The sequence below is a fragment of the Phyllostomus discolor genome, chromosome 1 (genome assembly GCF_004126475.2).
Source record: "Phyllostomus discolor isolate MPI-MPIP mPhyDis1 chromosome 1, mPhyDis1.pri.v3, whole genome shotgun sequence".
In the NCBI taxonomy this organism is placed as follows: Eukaryota; Metazoa; Chordata; class Mammalia; order Chiroptera; family Phyllostomidae; genus Phyllostomus; species Phyllostomus discolor.
The window spans coordinates 83,416,139-83,433,527 of record NC_040903.2 but is presented as its reverse complement, the minus strand read 5'-3'; the positions used below and the strand labels follow the sequence as shown (position 1 = coordinate 83,433,527).

The window sequence follows — 17,389 nt, the reverse complement described above, 5'->3', positions numbered from 1 at the left end:
CATAAGTAGCATAAATGGTAGGTAGAAAATAGAAAGGGGAGGGTAAGAATAGTATGGGAAATGTAGAAGCCAAATAACTTATATGTAGGACTCACGGACATGAACTAAAGGAGAGGAATGTGGGTGAGAGCATAATCAATAAAATATATTTTAAAAATTCACCACAGTTTGTTCAATATAATGTACAATTGGTGGCCAGGAAGTATGTGGAGAGAAGAGCAGGCTACCTTCCTTTAACTGTCTGCTGGGTTAAAGTCCAGGTGTTTAAGAAAGTTCTGCCATCAGTAGGCAATGCCCGGGCTCCAGAGTCAGAGTACGTGGCCAGTCAAGGTCATTTGCTACAGTCCAAGGACACCAGAGTCTTAATTGGCTAAACAATCGGTAAATTGTGATAGTCAAGAATCATTTTGTGTGTTAGTGTACCCCTAAAATGTTTTCACAAATTAATTCTAATTAAGATCCTAGGCATGGATTATTTGCATTTTTTTAGGACAAGCCATTTAGAGAGTCTCTGCATGACAGACGTTAGAGTGGTTTTGTCCTGTGTGTGGTTTAACTTGGGATTGTTCAGGGCAAACCTGCGTAACTGTTTGCCTTACTTCACATTGGCCTCTCTTTTTCTCCTACTTGACCCTTACTATAAAGATAAGGTTTGGCCTGACAAAAGAGCTTTTTTTTTCTCACCAGAATAAGAGGGCATGGAATGTTAACACCTTGGCTACACCTAAGCCTTGTAGTAGTTTGGAAACAATTTGAGAGAGTGACTGATTAAGCTACACTTTGAGGTCACTGGTGTCTTTAATTTGCCCTGTTATCATGATTTCCAAATGGGCTGTGGATGCTGACCTTCACATCCTTAGGAAAACCTTATCGCAAACCCACCTGTAATGGACTCTCAAAACTCTACAGGGACCTGGGCTGGTTATTCTCCCTTTGCCATTCCAGATACATTCTGCCCCTGCTCAGCCCTGTTCTGTACCCCTGGACACTAACTCTCTACCCATGCTGTCATCGGGGCTTCCTCACCCATCAGCTTTGGGTCAGGGTCAGTCATCAGTAGGAAATCTGAGGGCAAGAGGAGGGAGGTCAGAATCATTGTTTTCACTCTCTCCCCTCTTGCTCCCCCTAAGGCCACAGCTCCTTTTTGGCGGCCCCTTTCCACAGTGCTAGCTCCTCATATGGCCCTGGAAACACCTTTCCCTTCCCCCCTCAGGCCTAGAGGTGGACATGGCTTCCCAGGGTCCCTGGGTGCTCCATCTTTCTTGTTTTATCTTTGTACTCGCCTGTCTGACTAGACTCTATAAATAGTTCATTCATTAAACTCTTTCTAGTTAAACCCTTTCAGGAAGCACCATTCTAGTTGCTGGATGGGATGCTGCCTGATTCATCAGTCACTTAAGAAAGCCAATTAGGTCTTTAACAAAGACAAACTCTTGGGCATGCCATCCTTTTCCTGCTACAACCTTGTCTATATAAGGAATGTATAGCCATATGCTTATGGTTTAGCACTTTGGTAAAGACCATTACTATTATTATTCTATGCTTTTCTCTTAACCTTTTCTATTTCTTTAGTTACCTACAACTTAAATTATCTAGCATGTGTCAAAGGGTGTTACCTTAGGAATGAAGGGGCAGCAGGAAGGAGGAAGGTAGTCTGGTGACAGGGTTCTAAGCAGATGGGCTCATTGTCCATTAGTTGGGTGAAAGCCCTTTAAAAATAAATGTAAAATAAGTGCACTAAGTTTTAGGTTAATTCCAGGTAAAATATGATCACATTATGAGGATGTACTGGTAATGTGTCTGTTTATTTCCCCAGCTGTGTTGAGAATACTCTGAAATCAGGGATATGCACTACACCTCTGTCTCCCTTGCAAGATTCAACAAAAAGCAGGCAGTACTTGATAAAATTTATGGGATACGTGGGCCCAAAATGGGTGCAAATACAATTAATCAAATTTATTTATTGAGTAGCAACAGGTTGCTAAGTGGAGAAACATAGACTATATACAATAAAAATAAATTCTTTTCTTCAACTTTAATTAGAAGAAAAGTCAATCTAAGAAATAAACTAAACCAAAGGACGAGAGGGTTAAAAGGACAAGATTAATTTAAGAACTGAATAAAAAAGGGCAAGGGCAAGAGAATGAAGAATGCCAGGTTGGGGGTGTGTGTGTTGGGGGGATGATGTCAAGAAATTAAATAGAAATTTATTTTGTAAACACACCTTCTGAAAACACACCTAAGATTAGAAGAGTTGAAAAAACTGAGAAGTCAAAGATTTTCATCTCATTACTACTTATGTTCTATGTATCTTTATCCCTGACTATATTTAACTACTAGGCAGCTGTAAAGGTGATTGACATAGTATTTATTATATGTGTGATGCCATTGACTGTCCGGTTACTACCTTGCCTTCATTACAGAAAAGGCTTAGATCAACAGACGGACTTTGTACCTTCCTCGTTAGACATTTTTGTTTGAACTAATGGCTGAAAAGTCACGGCTGCATAAAGTAAGCGTGTTCTCCTACGATATCATTCTTCTTCACATTTTAAATTAGGAAAAAAAATAGTTTGCTTTAATTTGCAGTGCAAACCCTGTGCCTTTACAGAAGGGCCAGGTTGAGCGAGGTGATACCATCATCTACAGCGTCCTGATAAACTGAGTGGAGGAGCACACGTGTGTGTCCACATTCACTTTGCAATAGAACCGGGGAAACGATTGGGGAGGAAGCCAACGAAGACAGTGATTGTGGCCTGGGAGACTAGCAGGCTGCCCAGATGTGTTTTACAGGGAGTCAGTTTCCTGGTGTGGACACCAGTCTGTGAACTCTGGCCTTTAGTTCACTTTAGTAGGCTTAAAAATTCAACTGTGCTAGAAAAGCAAGGTGACTGGCCTTTTAGAGACTGACTCACAAGAATTAGTCACAGAACACTTTAAACACCAGGATATAACTGTGAAGTTCATTAGTGAATTCTGTTTCTCCAGAGTAGATTCCATGTGAGACCAGTGACTATCCAAGAGGGAAGGAGGTTGGGAGTAGGATGGTGGGGAATGACCCTCCCTATTGAGCAGGGTCCTCAGTTTCTCTGGGGAAATTGTTTAAAGCTACTTAAATCCCCTCTATCCTCTCCACCCATGCCCCTCTTACCCAGCTTGAGGCAGCCTTAAAATTCTGCTAGCCCCTTCTAAGATGTCATGGTTCTTTGACTAAAATTATGGCTAATGTTTTTTTAGGAAGGGTGTAATTTGCTCAGCTCTGTATCTTTAACAAAGGTAGAGAGTCATTGCCTTTTCCAAATTCTTCTCAATGTAAGAATCATCTCAGCCATTTACTTTAAGTGGTGTCTGGACTTCCTCCTCTAAAGGTTCATGTGAGCCTCATGTGATGGTGATTCTTACAAATCCACAAGTCTGGGCAATGCCACTCCAGGCTACTCTATCTAGACACTAAATCATTGTTCTCATGCGGGCCTCCTTTTCAATGCTGCTGAATATTCCAAGTCACCCATTCCCACTACCCTCCAGGAGATTCTCAGAACTTTTATCTGCCATTTCTCATGTGGCCCCAAAACTTAACCCTGTATGCTGGAGGCGAAGGTCATACAGTAAAACCCAAACAATGTTGCTGTTAGCCAGTCAAGCATATACACAGAACTCTGGGGGTTAAATCAACCCTTACTACTGGTTCAGGTGCTATATTTCAACCAACCAGATCCCACCCAAGAGTGATGGATATTTGGTACTGTTCTCTCTAGCTCGGTCAGTTTACTGCCCTTCCAATTCTGCTCCACCACAGCTGTATACTCTCCTAACAGACCCGTGATTTCCTCTCTTGGTCAGCAGTGGTCAGTGTTCTTTTGGATCCTAAGGAAAAAGGCAGGAGCAGGGATCCTCATAGTTGTTTGACCTCTGAATGGAACAGCTAATATAAAATGAGACTATTTGTGTTAAGATTCACCTCCTTTTTGACATATCTCCTGAACTATATTATGCTAAAAAAAAAAAGTATGTCTGCATTCCAGTCTTACACAAGACTATTTTCTACTACCCTGGCTTTAGGAAAGGGTCAAGCTATCAGCTCCAGAAAAGGCAGGGGGTGGGGATTTAGGAGGAAAGCCCACCCCACTCACATGTCTGCTCCATCCCCATTCACTTACTTCCACAATACTCTCATTGATTTCCTCTGAGCTCTTTGACTCTGCCTGTTACCCCTACTTCATGATCACAAACTCTCCAATACGCTCAATCGTTTCTTGCAATATTCCCTGTATTTTTGGGCCTTAGTTGAAATGTGGGAGCACACATTCTCTGCAGCCTGTAAAGGGTATCTGATTATCTTCTCACACTCAATGTACCCTGGAGTTGAAAGGGAAAGTCTGTGTTCCTTTGATTTCTAGAGATATTTCAGAACTGAGGTTATGCCAGGCTTTAGTGAGATGCCCCACTCTTTTGAGGTATTCACGTCTTCTGTACCATCTTCTTCCGCTCCTCATCCTGATGTATTATTAATGTTTGGCTCCTTATTTACAGTATTCTCTATATCTTGTCTGGCCATTATTCTGGGTAACTTCAACATCCATGAGAATTATTCTTTTAATGCCCAGAACTCTGAAGTGACCCCTTCCTCTTCTTTCCTCCACCTCACTCACCCACTCATCGCCACATCCCAAGGCCCTGCTGTTGGCTCAACGTGCTCAGATAAATACTTCATAAATCTTACCAGCTGATCTCTTATTCATCCACATTCTCCCATCTATCATTCCTGGTTTGCAGGTTCTGCCACGTCTCCAGATCTCTAGGTATTGATCTTTTTACTTTTCTTTTATTGATTGGCTCCCTCCTCTCTTCTCTCCCTGACCATTTTTATTTCTGAGTCCATTGTATTGACACTATCCCAGACTCCCTCCCTCCTTTGCCTGTGTCTCCCATCCACCCCTTCATTCTCTGTGCCATGCTTAAGTGGCTGAGTGCTGCTGGAGAAAGACACTATGGCCCCGAATTCCATTCAATCATCAATGCCATGTTGTCAGATTAAGAAGTTTCTCTAGTCAGTTCATGTTCTTACTCTCCAGTGGGTCCCCATTCTTTCCCAAGCCTTTCACCTGTTCCACTGCTTTATTCTCAGTTGATGATGTTCCTTTGTGGTCAGCAGAATAGGCCCCCAAAGATGTCCACACCCCAATCCTTGGAACCTGTGAATATCTTACATTACAAAAGGACTTTGCAAAACAGCCTGGATTATCCAGGTGGGCCCAATTTAATCACACGAGCCATTAAAAAACAGAACTTTCTCCAGTTGAGGTAGAAGAAGCCAGATAGACTCCATGTGAAGATTCAATACATTGTTGCTGGTGCTGGGACAGACCCCTCTACCTGCTAAGGGTGGCCCACAGCTGACAGCCAGGAGGGAAATAGAGACCCTGGTTCTGCTACTGATGCGAAGTGGATTCTGCTAACAACCTGAATGAGTTTGGAGTCCTGCTGGAGCCTGCTGCTAAGACTCTTGCTGGCTGACACCCTGATTTCAGCCTTGTGAAAGCTGGAGCTGAAAAACCAGCACAGAAGCCTGCACACCTGCCCTACATACCTGTGAGATAATACATTTGTGTTGTTGGACACTAGCAAGTTTTTGGTCATTTGTTATAGCAGCAATAGAAAACTAATACATGCCTTCTAACTCACAGAAAAACGGAAGCACCAGGAGTGATTGCAACTTTCTGCAAGCAGTCTGCAAACATTACTGCATCACTCCCATGCTTTTTTTTGTCTCCTCTTCCCTCTTGTTTTATTGGAGGAGCTGTTCTTTCTCATTTCTCAGGCTATTTTTTCCCATCTGTGTTCTGGATGCCATCTCCTCCTAACTTCCCCTGAACTGTCACTTTCGATTATCCTCCCCACCGTCTCTCTCATTTCCTTTCCTGCTTCCTTCCCATCGGCATTCCACTGTAGAATATTTTCATCACTACAATACCTGGTACCTGTTAGCACTGACTCCTCATTTCCCACCAACCCAAATTGTGTTTTGTGAATTTATTGTGGTATTACTTTAGCACCCCTTACAGGCCAGCACTTCAGGGAGCCAATTCAATGGCCTCCTGCTGGGCTCTCCCTTGGCCCATGCCATCAGGATCCTGCTCCACCACAGCATACCTGCACTTCCTCTGGTTACCGTCAACACAGACCTCCCTGCCACCAGATCCAATGGACTTTTTCAGTCTTTATTTCACTTGCTCTCTCAGGAGTGTTTGATATAAATGACCACTCCACCTTTCTCAAACCTCCCTTTTTCTTGCTTTTTGGTTTTTGTTTTTTTTTGACACTACATTATCCTGGTTTTCTTCCTCTCTCTCTAGTTTTGTATTTTCATATCTTCATTGTTCTCCTCTATCAAAACCTGTAGTGTTGGGCTCTCTCGGACCTCTCCCTTTCTCACTCTGTACGCTTTCCAGGCCACCTCATTTTTTCCTTATAGCTTTCTTGTTATCTACACACTGACTATCCCCAAATTCACATCACTAGTTTATGCCTCTTTTCTGAGTTCCAGGCTGATACCACCACATTCACTTACATCTCCACTGAGTTGTTGTACATCTCAAACTCATCAAGTTTCAAACTAAGCCCCTTCCTCCACAAACCTCTTTCTGTCTTGGCATTTTCTGTATTGCTTGGTAAAAGGCACCACCATCCACCCAAGTGAGCATGTAAACAAACAAAAAAAAGCAGGAGTTATTTTGGCTCCATTCCCATATCTAATTGATCTGTACATTCTGCCCATCATACTTGAAATCCACTGTGCTTCCTACATTCCCATCACCACTCTCCTAACCTAGACCACTGCCATCTTGCCCCTGGACTGCTACAAAGCTACTTATTGCTCTCCCTACACACCCCTGCCCCCCACCCATCTTGCTCCAGTCCAGAAGTATGGACAACAATATTAATAAAATGTGGCACATGGTACCTTTTATTTACTTTTCTGAGGACCCCAACACTTTTATTTAATTAGAGCATTGTATACATAGTATAGTAGTACTAACTATAAAAAAGGTAGTCCAAAATTTTCCATTAATAAAAAACTGTAAAAATATTATATTAAACTGTTCCCCAAATATAATCAGACTACCAGATTTCATGTTCAATATACACATAAGTGCATGAGCAGGACCCACTAATATAATAATTGTGAGAAAAGAGCATATTGTACAGTGCTAAGTTTTAAAAAATCAGAATAAAAATCACATGTATGATGTTGAAATTATCTTAAACAATAGAACTCTAAAGAATGCAGATCAGAAAACAAAATGTAAGAATGTTTCTTTTTCCTTATTTTTCACTTGCTCTATAATATGGTAATATTATCTTATATTTTGATAAAGTTTAAAATGAATGTTTTTCAAACTAAAAAAGTAAGATTATTGTTACATGAGTATACATGATACAATTTAAGAAATGGTGGTCAAAAGTATAAACTTTGGGGCCAGACATCCTGGTTTTATACAAGAGTGTCACTTATTTGAGTGTGATCTCAGGAAAATGGCAATCTCTTATCTTTGCTTATCTAATATGCAGAGAAGAGCTTTATGAGTACCTACTTCAGAAGGTTACTGAATGGATTAAATGATGTAATACAGGGAAATAAATTTGCATAGTTCCTGGCATACAATAACTTCTCAATAAATGGTATGTGTTTGCTCTGGCACAGGGTGAATACCTGAAACCCCAAATCCACAGGGTGAGCAGCCTTAATCTCTAGTTATTCTGGGAGTTACTGTCTCTCCAACTAGGTAGTAAGCTGCCCTAAGTCATGGACTCATTGTATTGAGTTGGCCAAAGAGTCTGTTAAACCCTGGCTGGCATAGCTCGGTGGATTGAGCTCGGGCTGCGAACCAAAGCATCGCAGGTTTGATTCCCAGTCAGGGCACATGCCTGGGTTGCAGACCATGGCTGCCAGCAACTGCACATTGATGCTTCTCTCTCTCTCTCTCTTTCTGTCTCCCTTCCCTCTCTAAAAATGAATGAATGAATGAATAAATAAATAAATCTTTAAAAAAAGAGTCTGTTGTTTTTTCCAAAAAATAAAAGACATTTTTCATTTTCACAAATTATTGATTTATTTTGAGTATGTCAGCTATCTCCTGCATGACATAACACTGACTGTTCTCAATTAATGTCTTGATTTGATCGCTATCAACTTCAACCTCTCTGACCATGGAGCATTGTCCAGTGAGAAATCTCCAGCATGAAACTTCGAAAACCACTGTTGACATGTTTGGTCAGTCACAGCACCATCTCCATAAACTGCACAAATCTTTTTTTCTTTCTTGCATTGTAATTGTGTTTTTCCCTTTTTTGAAAAATAAAGCATAAAATGATGAAAATGTGTATTTTCTGCCATCTTCAATATTAAAATGGCTACACCAAAATTATCCAACTTTGATGTTTTTTAAAAAATGCACACTGATATGACAGCTGTCACAATACAATCTAACAAAATCGTTCTGAATGTAGATAAAGACAACTAAGTGTTACCAGAGACATCTTACAGAAAAAAACAGACAAACTTTTTGGACAACCAATATTACTGCCTTTCAAGTTCCAATATTGCTTGGGTTGTTGTTTTTAATTACAAAAGCAATGCAGGCTCACTGAAAAATTGTCAAGAAATACAGGCCTCCCCCTCATACTCTACCCTTCTATATTTCATGGCAAGAGTTAATATATAGTTTGGTTATGGGTTTTTCAGAGGGCAGGGTGTCTGTTTCACAAAAATGGTATGTATGTGTTGTGTGTGTCTTCTCACTACTTGTATTTTTCACTTAACAAGAACCGTTTTCTAATTCAGAACCTATGGGACTATTTTATTCTTTTTTTCTAATTGCCTACATAGAATTCCATTACATGGAGTTACTTTACCATTGGTTTGTTCTTTAAGGCTTGTTCATTTGTTTATTTCACTCACTTAGCAATTACATGGCAGGCACCATGCTGGATCCTGGGAAAATTATAAATAGTGCCGCAATAAAAATCCTTATGCAGATTTTTTGAAAAGCAAACTTTCCCATTGCTGAGACATATGTTTAGAATAAGCACATAGAGATTCTTAGATACACAACGTGGGTACAAAGTGGAAACTCAATAACCATTTGTTGGTTGAAGGAATGACTTAGGTACATCCAGAGTAGGAGTTGCTATAAAAGGAGATAGACACAACAGATACAAGTTTTCCTAACTTAGTATGTTTTAATCAAGCCAAATGAATATCTGTAAAACTTGATTTACAGTATGCAATGGTTTAGGAAAAAAATCAACAAGAACATACCTGTCTGCCTTTTTATCCTTACAACACTTAGCATTATTATTTTTGGAAGGTGACTAATCAAGGACTTAGTAAATTTTGATACATTATAAGAACAAAAAGCTGTCATTAAAAAGAAGAAAAATCACCTCTGTGAGATGGACAAGACACTATTTTTCAAAACAGAAATTAGGACATATGTCTCCTATGTTGACAAAGAGTAGAATGTAAAAACTTCATGCAACTCAATCACAATTATACTGTTGTTTTTATTGGAGGATATTTAGGTGGTATATTAAAATTACCTAATTATTTATTTCACAATATTAAACTGAAGCCCAATAGTAACCACAAATGCAGAACTACCCACTAGGCCTCCCAGACGGATCTTCCCACAACAGACCTGCAGGATTTACATCACATGATAATGCAGACAGGATGGCAGGTTTTGTTTTGGTCTTTTCTCCTTCATCCATGTATTTAGGCCCCAAAGCCCCACAACATCATTTTTAAGATCTATAGAAAGTCTTATTTACACATATTTCCATAATGTCCAAATATCTGGGCCATAAAGTAGGAAGTATGTATGTGGGATATTCACCCACACTTTCCTGTGGCTGCCCATATGAATCTAGTCTTTCCATGTTACCCATGGACAAGACACCCGAGGTTCTGATTAAATCTGTAATGGTCTGTAAAATATGTTGGCTTGGCCCTGACTGGGTGGCTCAGTTGGTTGGCAAGGAGTACACCAAAAGTTTGCAGGTTCGACTCCCGGTCAGGGCACACACCTAGATTGTGGGTTTTATCCCTGGTTGAGCATATAGGGGAGGCAAACAATTGATATCTCTCTCTCTCTCTCTCTCTCTCAAATCAATAAATGTATCCTCAGGTGAGGATTAAAAGATTTTATTTTAGAGTTGGTTTGAATTTCCATTTGCTTTGACTGCATCCTGGCAAACCAATCTATTTGCTATTGCCTTCTGGGCAAAATGCCTGGGCTTTGTAAAATTAAAAATGAACTCCTATGGAAAAGAAAAAATAGACCCAAGGAAAATAAATTTCAGTTGTTGGTATTTTCTACTGAGTGCATTTCCCACAACAATGCTGTGGAACCTTTGGTTAATTTCAGGAGCATTTTCATTCAAGGGAGACTTCTCTAGTAATATCTCACACTTGTCTGTTTCCAGCCTCACTGCATATTTTTCTTTTTTTCTGCTACCATTGTGTTTAATTACCATAGACAAATGATTGTTTACTCATATTATTTCTGCACGAGGCACCCAGAGATGCCTATGGATTATTTCTGTTGATTATATGGAATCACCCAAAAGCCAGTGTAAGTCTTAAACACAATTACTGTGTCCAGAGGTAGAAATTAACAGAAATCATTTCTGTTAATTCAATTCAATGCAGATTTGGCAAAATCTCTAATTCATCCTAGGTAGAATTTCTGGGGCTGCCATTCTTGACTTTGAAAACTGCCCAGCAGGTGTGTATGAGTAGAAACACCAAAAACTGTGGAGCCTTGACAATTTTTAGGAAGGCAACACCCTTTCTAAAAACATAGTTGCTGAGCTCATCAAAGAAACCACACATGACTGCCTTGTGCCCCAAAAGCTGTGGCAAAGTGCAGTGTTCAGTTGAGCAAAGAAAGACTCTTTCACTGTTTATTTTGGTTACGGTTTCTTATCCTTAAGAGAAGTGAGTCAATTAACAGGACAATGACACGGTGGTTAGTCACCGAAGGGAAAGTATTATTAGCCTCATTAACTGGGAGCACCCTTCCAGCTCGCACCTGGAGTTGCCACCGTACGGACTGATGACTAACACTGCCAGGCCACACTGGGAGGTGTGGGCACCCACCTCTCAGACTTAGGCCTGGGCAACACCCTTTGAATAACCGCCGGTGTCCCCAAACCCACTCATGTCCACGTCAGGAAGCAGTTCCCGAATTAGACGAGTTGCGGGGGTGGGGTGGGGGTGGGGGATCCCTCCCCGGCCCCGCCCCTTAAAGTAACTGGGAGTGACACCTAAACAACTTTCCCAAATTAATCTCAGTCACTGGTCACCGAGATCCGCTTCGGGCGCTCAGCCTCTGAGCGCAGAGCCAATCGGCCCTTCCTGGCTAGCCCCTCCTTCCCTGCACCTTTAATGGCTGGGAAAGGGGAGTGTCGGCCGGGGTTTTCTTAAGAAGTCGCACCGGTTTTTCGAGCTCCGCTCCGCGCCTGGAGAGCCACAGCACCGGGAGCGGGCGCTGCCAGTAGCGGCCCGCGGTGAGTCACTGTTTGGACAAGGAGTGGGCGGGCGAGGGTGTGAGAGAATGAATGATGTCAGGAGCGCGCAAGGCGGCGGGCGGGGAGAGCGGGCCTCCGGGCCGCGGTAAACACCCAGCACTGCGCGGCGGGCCGGGACGGGCGGGGAGACCCCGCCCTCGGCGCGCACCAGCCAGCCCAGCGCCGGAGGTACTGCAGCGCTGCCGACACCGGCCTCGGGGGTGGCGGCCACGGGAGGGCGAGACCCCGAGCAAACTTTCTAGCGGCTTCGGCTGCGGAGGTGGCTGCGGCAGCGGGCTGTGTCCGCTAGCAAGTCGTCTGCGGGGAGCTAGTGCCTTTGCCTTCGGCTCGGAGCAGGTAAGGAGCATTCGTAGGGGCTGGGAGGATGATGGGGAAGCTGCGCGTCCAGCAAAGCGCGGGGAAGGGGAAGGTAGACAGACTGCTAGCGTGAACGCGGCTCTAATTCTGCCCCCGCGAGCTCCACCCCAGGGCATCCCGCCTAGGTTTTGCCAGAAAGAGGATTGACGTGTGGTTTCAGTCTCGTTGCCTTGAGCTTTCAGCTCATTCATTTGCAACCATTTCGGGTAACTCAGTCCTGGCGTTGAAAGGACGCTTTAAACCATAGGTTGTTCAGAGGCACTCCGGAGGTCAAGGCTGAAGTTCAGGTGGTGACGGAGGGTCTGATTCTCTTTTCCTTTTTAAGAGGCTCTGGGCAGCCGGTAAATAAACCTTTCAGGGTTTCGCGGCCCCTTAGGGAAAGACTTGGTTTCTTAGAGCAAATAGGTGGGAAAGGACCTGTGTATCTTTCTGAGATATGGGTAGTTGTTAATAACTCCCAGCTGTGTCTTGACACTCAAGCGTCGTGTCCTGCTTTCTTTTATTTATCAGTCGTTGTCATTCTTCTATTTTATCTTGCCTGTTCTGATATGACCTTAAACTCATTTTGACATGTATTTTAAATTTCAGAGAGATTTGTTTAATGTCCCCAGGTCAGGTGCGAATTTCGAATTTAAACTTTATAAAGAAATCTTTGTTCCACCCCTCCTCCCATATATTAACGGTTGGGTTCTCAGTTACATTAAACATTATGATTCAGTAAAATGGGACTATAAGGACTTTAGAGATAATTAGAATGAAAGCGCAAAAGACCTGTAATGTCTGGCACAAAGCAGACCCCAACAGATTGTAACTGTTTATAAATAATAGGGTGTTCCAGCTGGCTCAGGTGATAACCAATTAATTTCCACAAGTTTTCCTACTTACAGATTTGGTAGACTGAGGTTTTGCTTGTGAAATCCTTTGGCAAGTTCCTCCGAATGAGAAGGGGTGTCTTCAGGAGGTAAACATTTCAGTGTTTATACCTGAAAGGTGTTTGGTTTCCACCTCAAGTTGAGGAAACTGCTGCTCAGTGTTTAAACAAAGTCAGAGTTGCTGAAAGTGAAAACTTGGAATCTGAAGGAAGACTGGATGTGTGGAAAACTCTCTAACTATCCTTAAGTCTTCTTTAAAAAAAAAAAAAGAAAGCTGTGCAACATTCCCTTGGCTCAATGATACTCTTACTTCACAATAGACTTCCGGTTGAAGTGTTATTTTTTTTTCATGAGTTAATATTTAATTTGGTTTCTTTAGTTTCGTTTTTGAGTAAAGCTGGTTGACCTCTGAACCAGGTGGGAAACACTTGGACACCTTTGCATTGCTGCTTCCAGTCCTCAGTTTCTCTTCTGTCAGAGTCTCATAAAAGCCCTAGGAAATATTCCAAAGAAGCCTAAGCACTGGTTCAGGTGTTATTGAAAACATTTGTTTTTCCCATATCTAGAACAATTTTTAGAGTCAAAGGTCATGGGTGTTTTCCCTCAGCTCCTTTGTAGAGAGATCTTGAGACTTCAGTGGCGTCCGGAATACCTGAGGCTATCTGGGTGGTAATTTACCAGCTGAGTTACTCTGAACGAGTTACTTAAACTTTCTGGGATTCTTGTGGGACTTTAAAAAAAAACAAGGAAAAAATAGAAATAATCTTACATTCATTAACATAGACAATGGAATGCAAGTGAGAACTTTCCTTTTTAAAGATTTTATTTATTTATTTATTTATTTACTTTTTGAGGGGAGCAGGGGAAGGGAGGGAGAAAGAGAAGGAGAGAAACATCAGTGTTTGAGAGATACATCAATCGGTTGTCTCTCACACTCCCTCAACTGGGGACCTGGCCCACAACCCAGGCATGTGCCCTGACTGGGGATCCAACCAGGGACCTTACGGTTCTCAGGCTGGCACTTAATCCACTGAGCCACACCAGCCCGGGTAAATTTTTTTTAAAGAAGTGATACTTTGAGGTGCGATTATTTATTTATTTATTTTAGGAAACAACTACTAAGAATTCTAGACAGTTTCAGACTAAAGGTAGCCTATCTGCCTTTGCCCAGTTCTCTTATGGAGAAATTGAAGCCTCTGTTCTGAACTACTGCTATCAGACATTTATTCAGTTCATTCTGTTGGTGAACATTTAGTGAACAACTGGTATTCCAACCACTGTGCCAGGTGCTATGGATGCTAAGAAGAAGGAGACACTGGAATGAACTGGGTTCATTCTCTACATACTATTTTCTAACTTACTTTTTTCCCACCCAAACATGGGCATCTTTATATCTTTAAAATATTCGTACAATGTCATTTACAGTTTTCTGTTACATATCTGCATTTCAACTCAGTCTCCTATTGTTAATTTGTTTCTAGTTTTCACTAAAGCAACTTTGCATTAAATATCCTTCTAGCTATATCTCTGTGCACATCCATGATTATTAGTCATTTTAAAAAGTGATTTATAATGTTTAATTTAGCTTTCTTTTTAAAACCATATTCAGAATTAGAAAAGTTTCTCCTTCCTCTTTAAAACTTGGGTTTTATGTTCTATGTACCTTTGGTGTTTCTCACAAGGTTTCAGCAATAGGATCAACATTCTCAGTGGAGCTGCATAATAGGTCAGTAGCTCATTGCATAAGGGTTTATCTGATGAAAATGGAGCACACAGGCTTTCTTAAAGAACTGTTTGTTTGTATTACTGTTATTAGCCCCAAAGCAAACTTCTTTTCATGGGGGAGGAGAGAAGAATGGAGCAGAGCTAATTGTGCCAAGCAGCTCTCTAGAATAAATTGTACTTATTCAATTTGCTTGCTTAGGTGCCCAGTAAGATTGGTAAGTTAAATTTTTCAGATACTGCATTTACCAGGCTTATCACTAGGTTTTAAATAGTATTAATCACTTTTAAATAGGTCATCTTTTAAAAGAAAACCTTACACATTTGTTGTTTGGTTTTTTTGAAAAGTATATCATTGGTAAGACATTTTGGGTTGATTTAATGAAAGTGCAAGAAATTTCCATTAGTGAATTTTCATATAGGTATAAAGTATAACTTCATTTAAACATTCTTAAGTTTTATTGGGTTGACTAAAAAGTTCATTTAGTTTTTTTCATACGATGGTTGTAGTAGTGCTTAATTGTCTTTAACTTCATTCAAAATAATTTTGTTAGATTGTATTATGACAGCTGTCATATCGGTATGCTTTTAAAAAACATCAAAATTGGTGAATTTTTGTGCAGCCATTTTAACATTGAAGGCGGGAGAAGATTCGTAACATTTTGAGCGTATTATGCTTATTATTTGAAGAAAGGTAAAAACAGAGCTGAAATGCAAAAAAAGATTTGTACAGTATATGGAGAAGGTGCCGTGACTGATAGAACAGGTCAAAAGTGGTTTGCGAAATTTCTTGGTACTGTTGACATTTTGGCCAAATAATTCTTTGCTGTGGGGCTGTCTTGTGCATTGGAAGATGTTTAGCGACACCCCTGGCCTCTACCCACTAGAAGCCAATAGCAGGAGATAGCCAGCATACTCAAAATATCCAAATCAATAAAGTTATTGGTGAAAATGAAAAATGTATCTTTTATGGAAGACAATAATAGACTTTTTTTTTTTTTTTTGCCAATCCAACACTGTAATATCATACTTTCTTTGCTACCCTGAGTCAAAATTTTAATTTTGCTTTGGGTTTATTTGTCTATTTCCAATGCTGGTTACTTTATCCTGATAGATGTGATAAAGGTGTTGGAATATGAATGTTCAATTCAGCCTTTTCCTATAGAAACCCAGATCAGTTCACTTTAGTAATTTCTCATAATGACTTGTAATTAGCAGCAGAATTTTAAAAAACAGTTAATAGAATTAATGTGTAAATAGGATAATCAGGTATGTGCTGGTTGTTTTTCCCTACCTCCAAACCCTAATTTGATTATTTGCTTACAATTCAAAATTCAATCCTACAATTTTGTCTTAGTTTGATAGTGTTGCTTAAAACTTCCAAACCAAACTTGTGCATTCTTAGATTTTTTTTTTTTTTTTGAAGACACATTAACTGGATTGAGTGTCTGGATTGAGTAACTGGAAAACTCACTCACTGGATTGAGTTAGTTTTTTGAGTGTACAAAACTGAGCCGGAGCTAAAATAGCCACCTTAAGCATTCTCAACTCTAAGTTTACCCAGCATGCCTGCCCATACCAAGAAAGTGTTCCGTGGTTATCTGAATAAAGGCGAATTACTGTCCAACTGAAACCGTGGAACTGGAAACATCGTATTTATTGAAAATGGGGAATAAGCATTTACCTCTGGACGTCAGTCACTTTTCATGAAGATGATTAGAAATGCAAAATACACGATAAGAATTAAACTTTTAAAAATCCTTTCTACAAATTAGAAGGGACTGAAGGGAGGGGTGCCCCTGAAGGTGGGAAAGGAACTGCAGAAAGAAGATGGGACAATGCCAAAGGCAGATCCTGTGCTCCTGGAGGGGTGTATGTCCTCTCAAGGCTCCTGGGAACTGGCTTCTTCTGTTGGAACCGGGGTCGTGTGTATGATCCCTGAGGGCCTGGCAGGGGTAAGAATGTGTGTCAGAGGTGTCTCTCGCCTGCTCTCCAATAAGAATCTTCCTGGGAAGCTGCCTTTTAACACACAGCCCACCCAGGTGGGTTAAGCCAAGGATACTTTTCCTTATCTGGGAAGTACTTCAGTTAGGTGGTCTGATGTAACACCTAGAGAAAATGAGAAGGAATGAGGGTTTTTTGTTTGTTTTTATTGTTTTGTTTTTTAAAGATTTTATTTATTTGTACTTAGAGAGATAGGAAGGGAGGAAGACAGAGAGGGAGAGAAACATCAATGTGTGGTTGCCTCTCATGTGGCCCCCACTGAGGTCCTGGCCTGCAACCCAGACATGTACCCCAGACTAGGAATCGAACTGGCACCCTTTGGTTCACAGCCTGCGCTCAATCCACTGAGCTACACCATCCAGGGTTGTTTTTTTTTTTTTTTTTTTTTGCGGGGGGTGGGTGGGGAGGGGAGGGGAGGGAAGAGAATCAAAGAAAAGAGTAAGTGGTTTTGAGTCCTGGACTGCTTAACTAATAGAGGTGCCTGAGAGGGATACCTTCAGATAGTACCTGTCTCCAAAGAGTTGTGGAGACCTTTCTAGAAGACTGGCAGCAGTAGTTGGAAGTGAAGGTAAGCCTTTGAAACAGAGGGGCCAAACAGAGAGGCTAAACACTCAGGTTAGTTCTCCCAAGCTTCATCATGCAAAGGCAGGGGATAAAGGCAGTGAGGTAAAAGCGTGAGGGTTAAATAATGGCAGGTCCTCTGAGGTAGGATGGCAACGACAAAATGAAATGCTGTCTTCATCTTCAGATGGACGGGGCTTCGAAACAGAAATTGCGTTATCTCCTGGGGAGGGAGGAACAACACAGAAAGGTTAAAGTACTCAAGGCTGCAGAGCTGG

At 41.2% G+C, this 17,389-nt stretch overlaps 1 protein-coding gene across 2 annotated transcripts in view; it reads left to right on the top strand.

The window, feature by feature from the left end:
• Positions 1-11,422: 11,422 nt before the first annotated feature.
• The window catches only part of SGMS2 (sphingomyelin synthase 2), an 84,160-nt gene continuing 78,193 nt past the window's right edge, over positions 11,423-17,389 (top strand). Inside the window, exon 1 of one of the 2 annotated variants that reach the window (XM_028507623.2) lies at positions 11,423-11,574. The gene's annotated coding sequence lies outside the window, so the exon portion shown is untranslated. Of the gene's footprint in view, positions 11,575-11,683; positions 11,932-17,389 lie in introns of those variants that run through there. The other variant, XM_028507624.2, reaches the window with a different exon arrangement.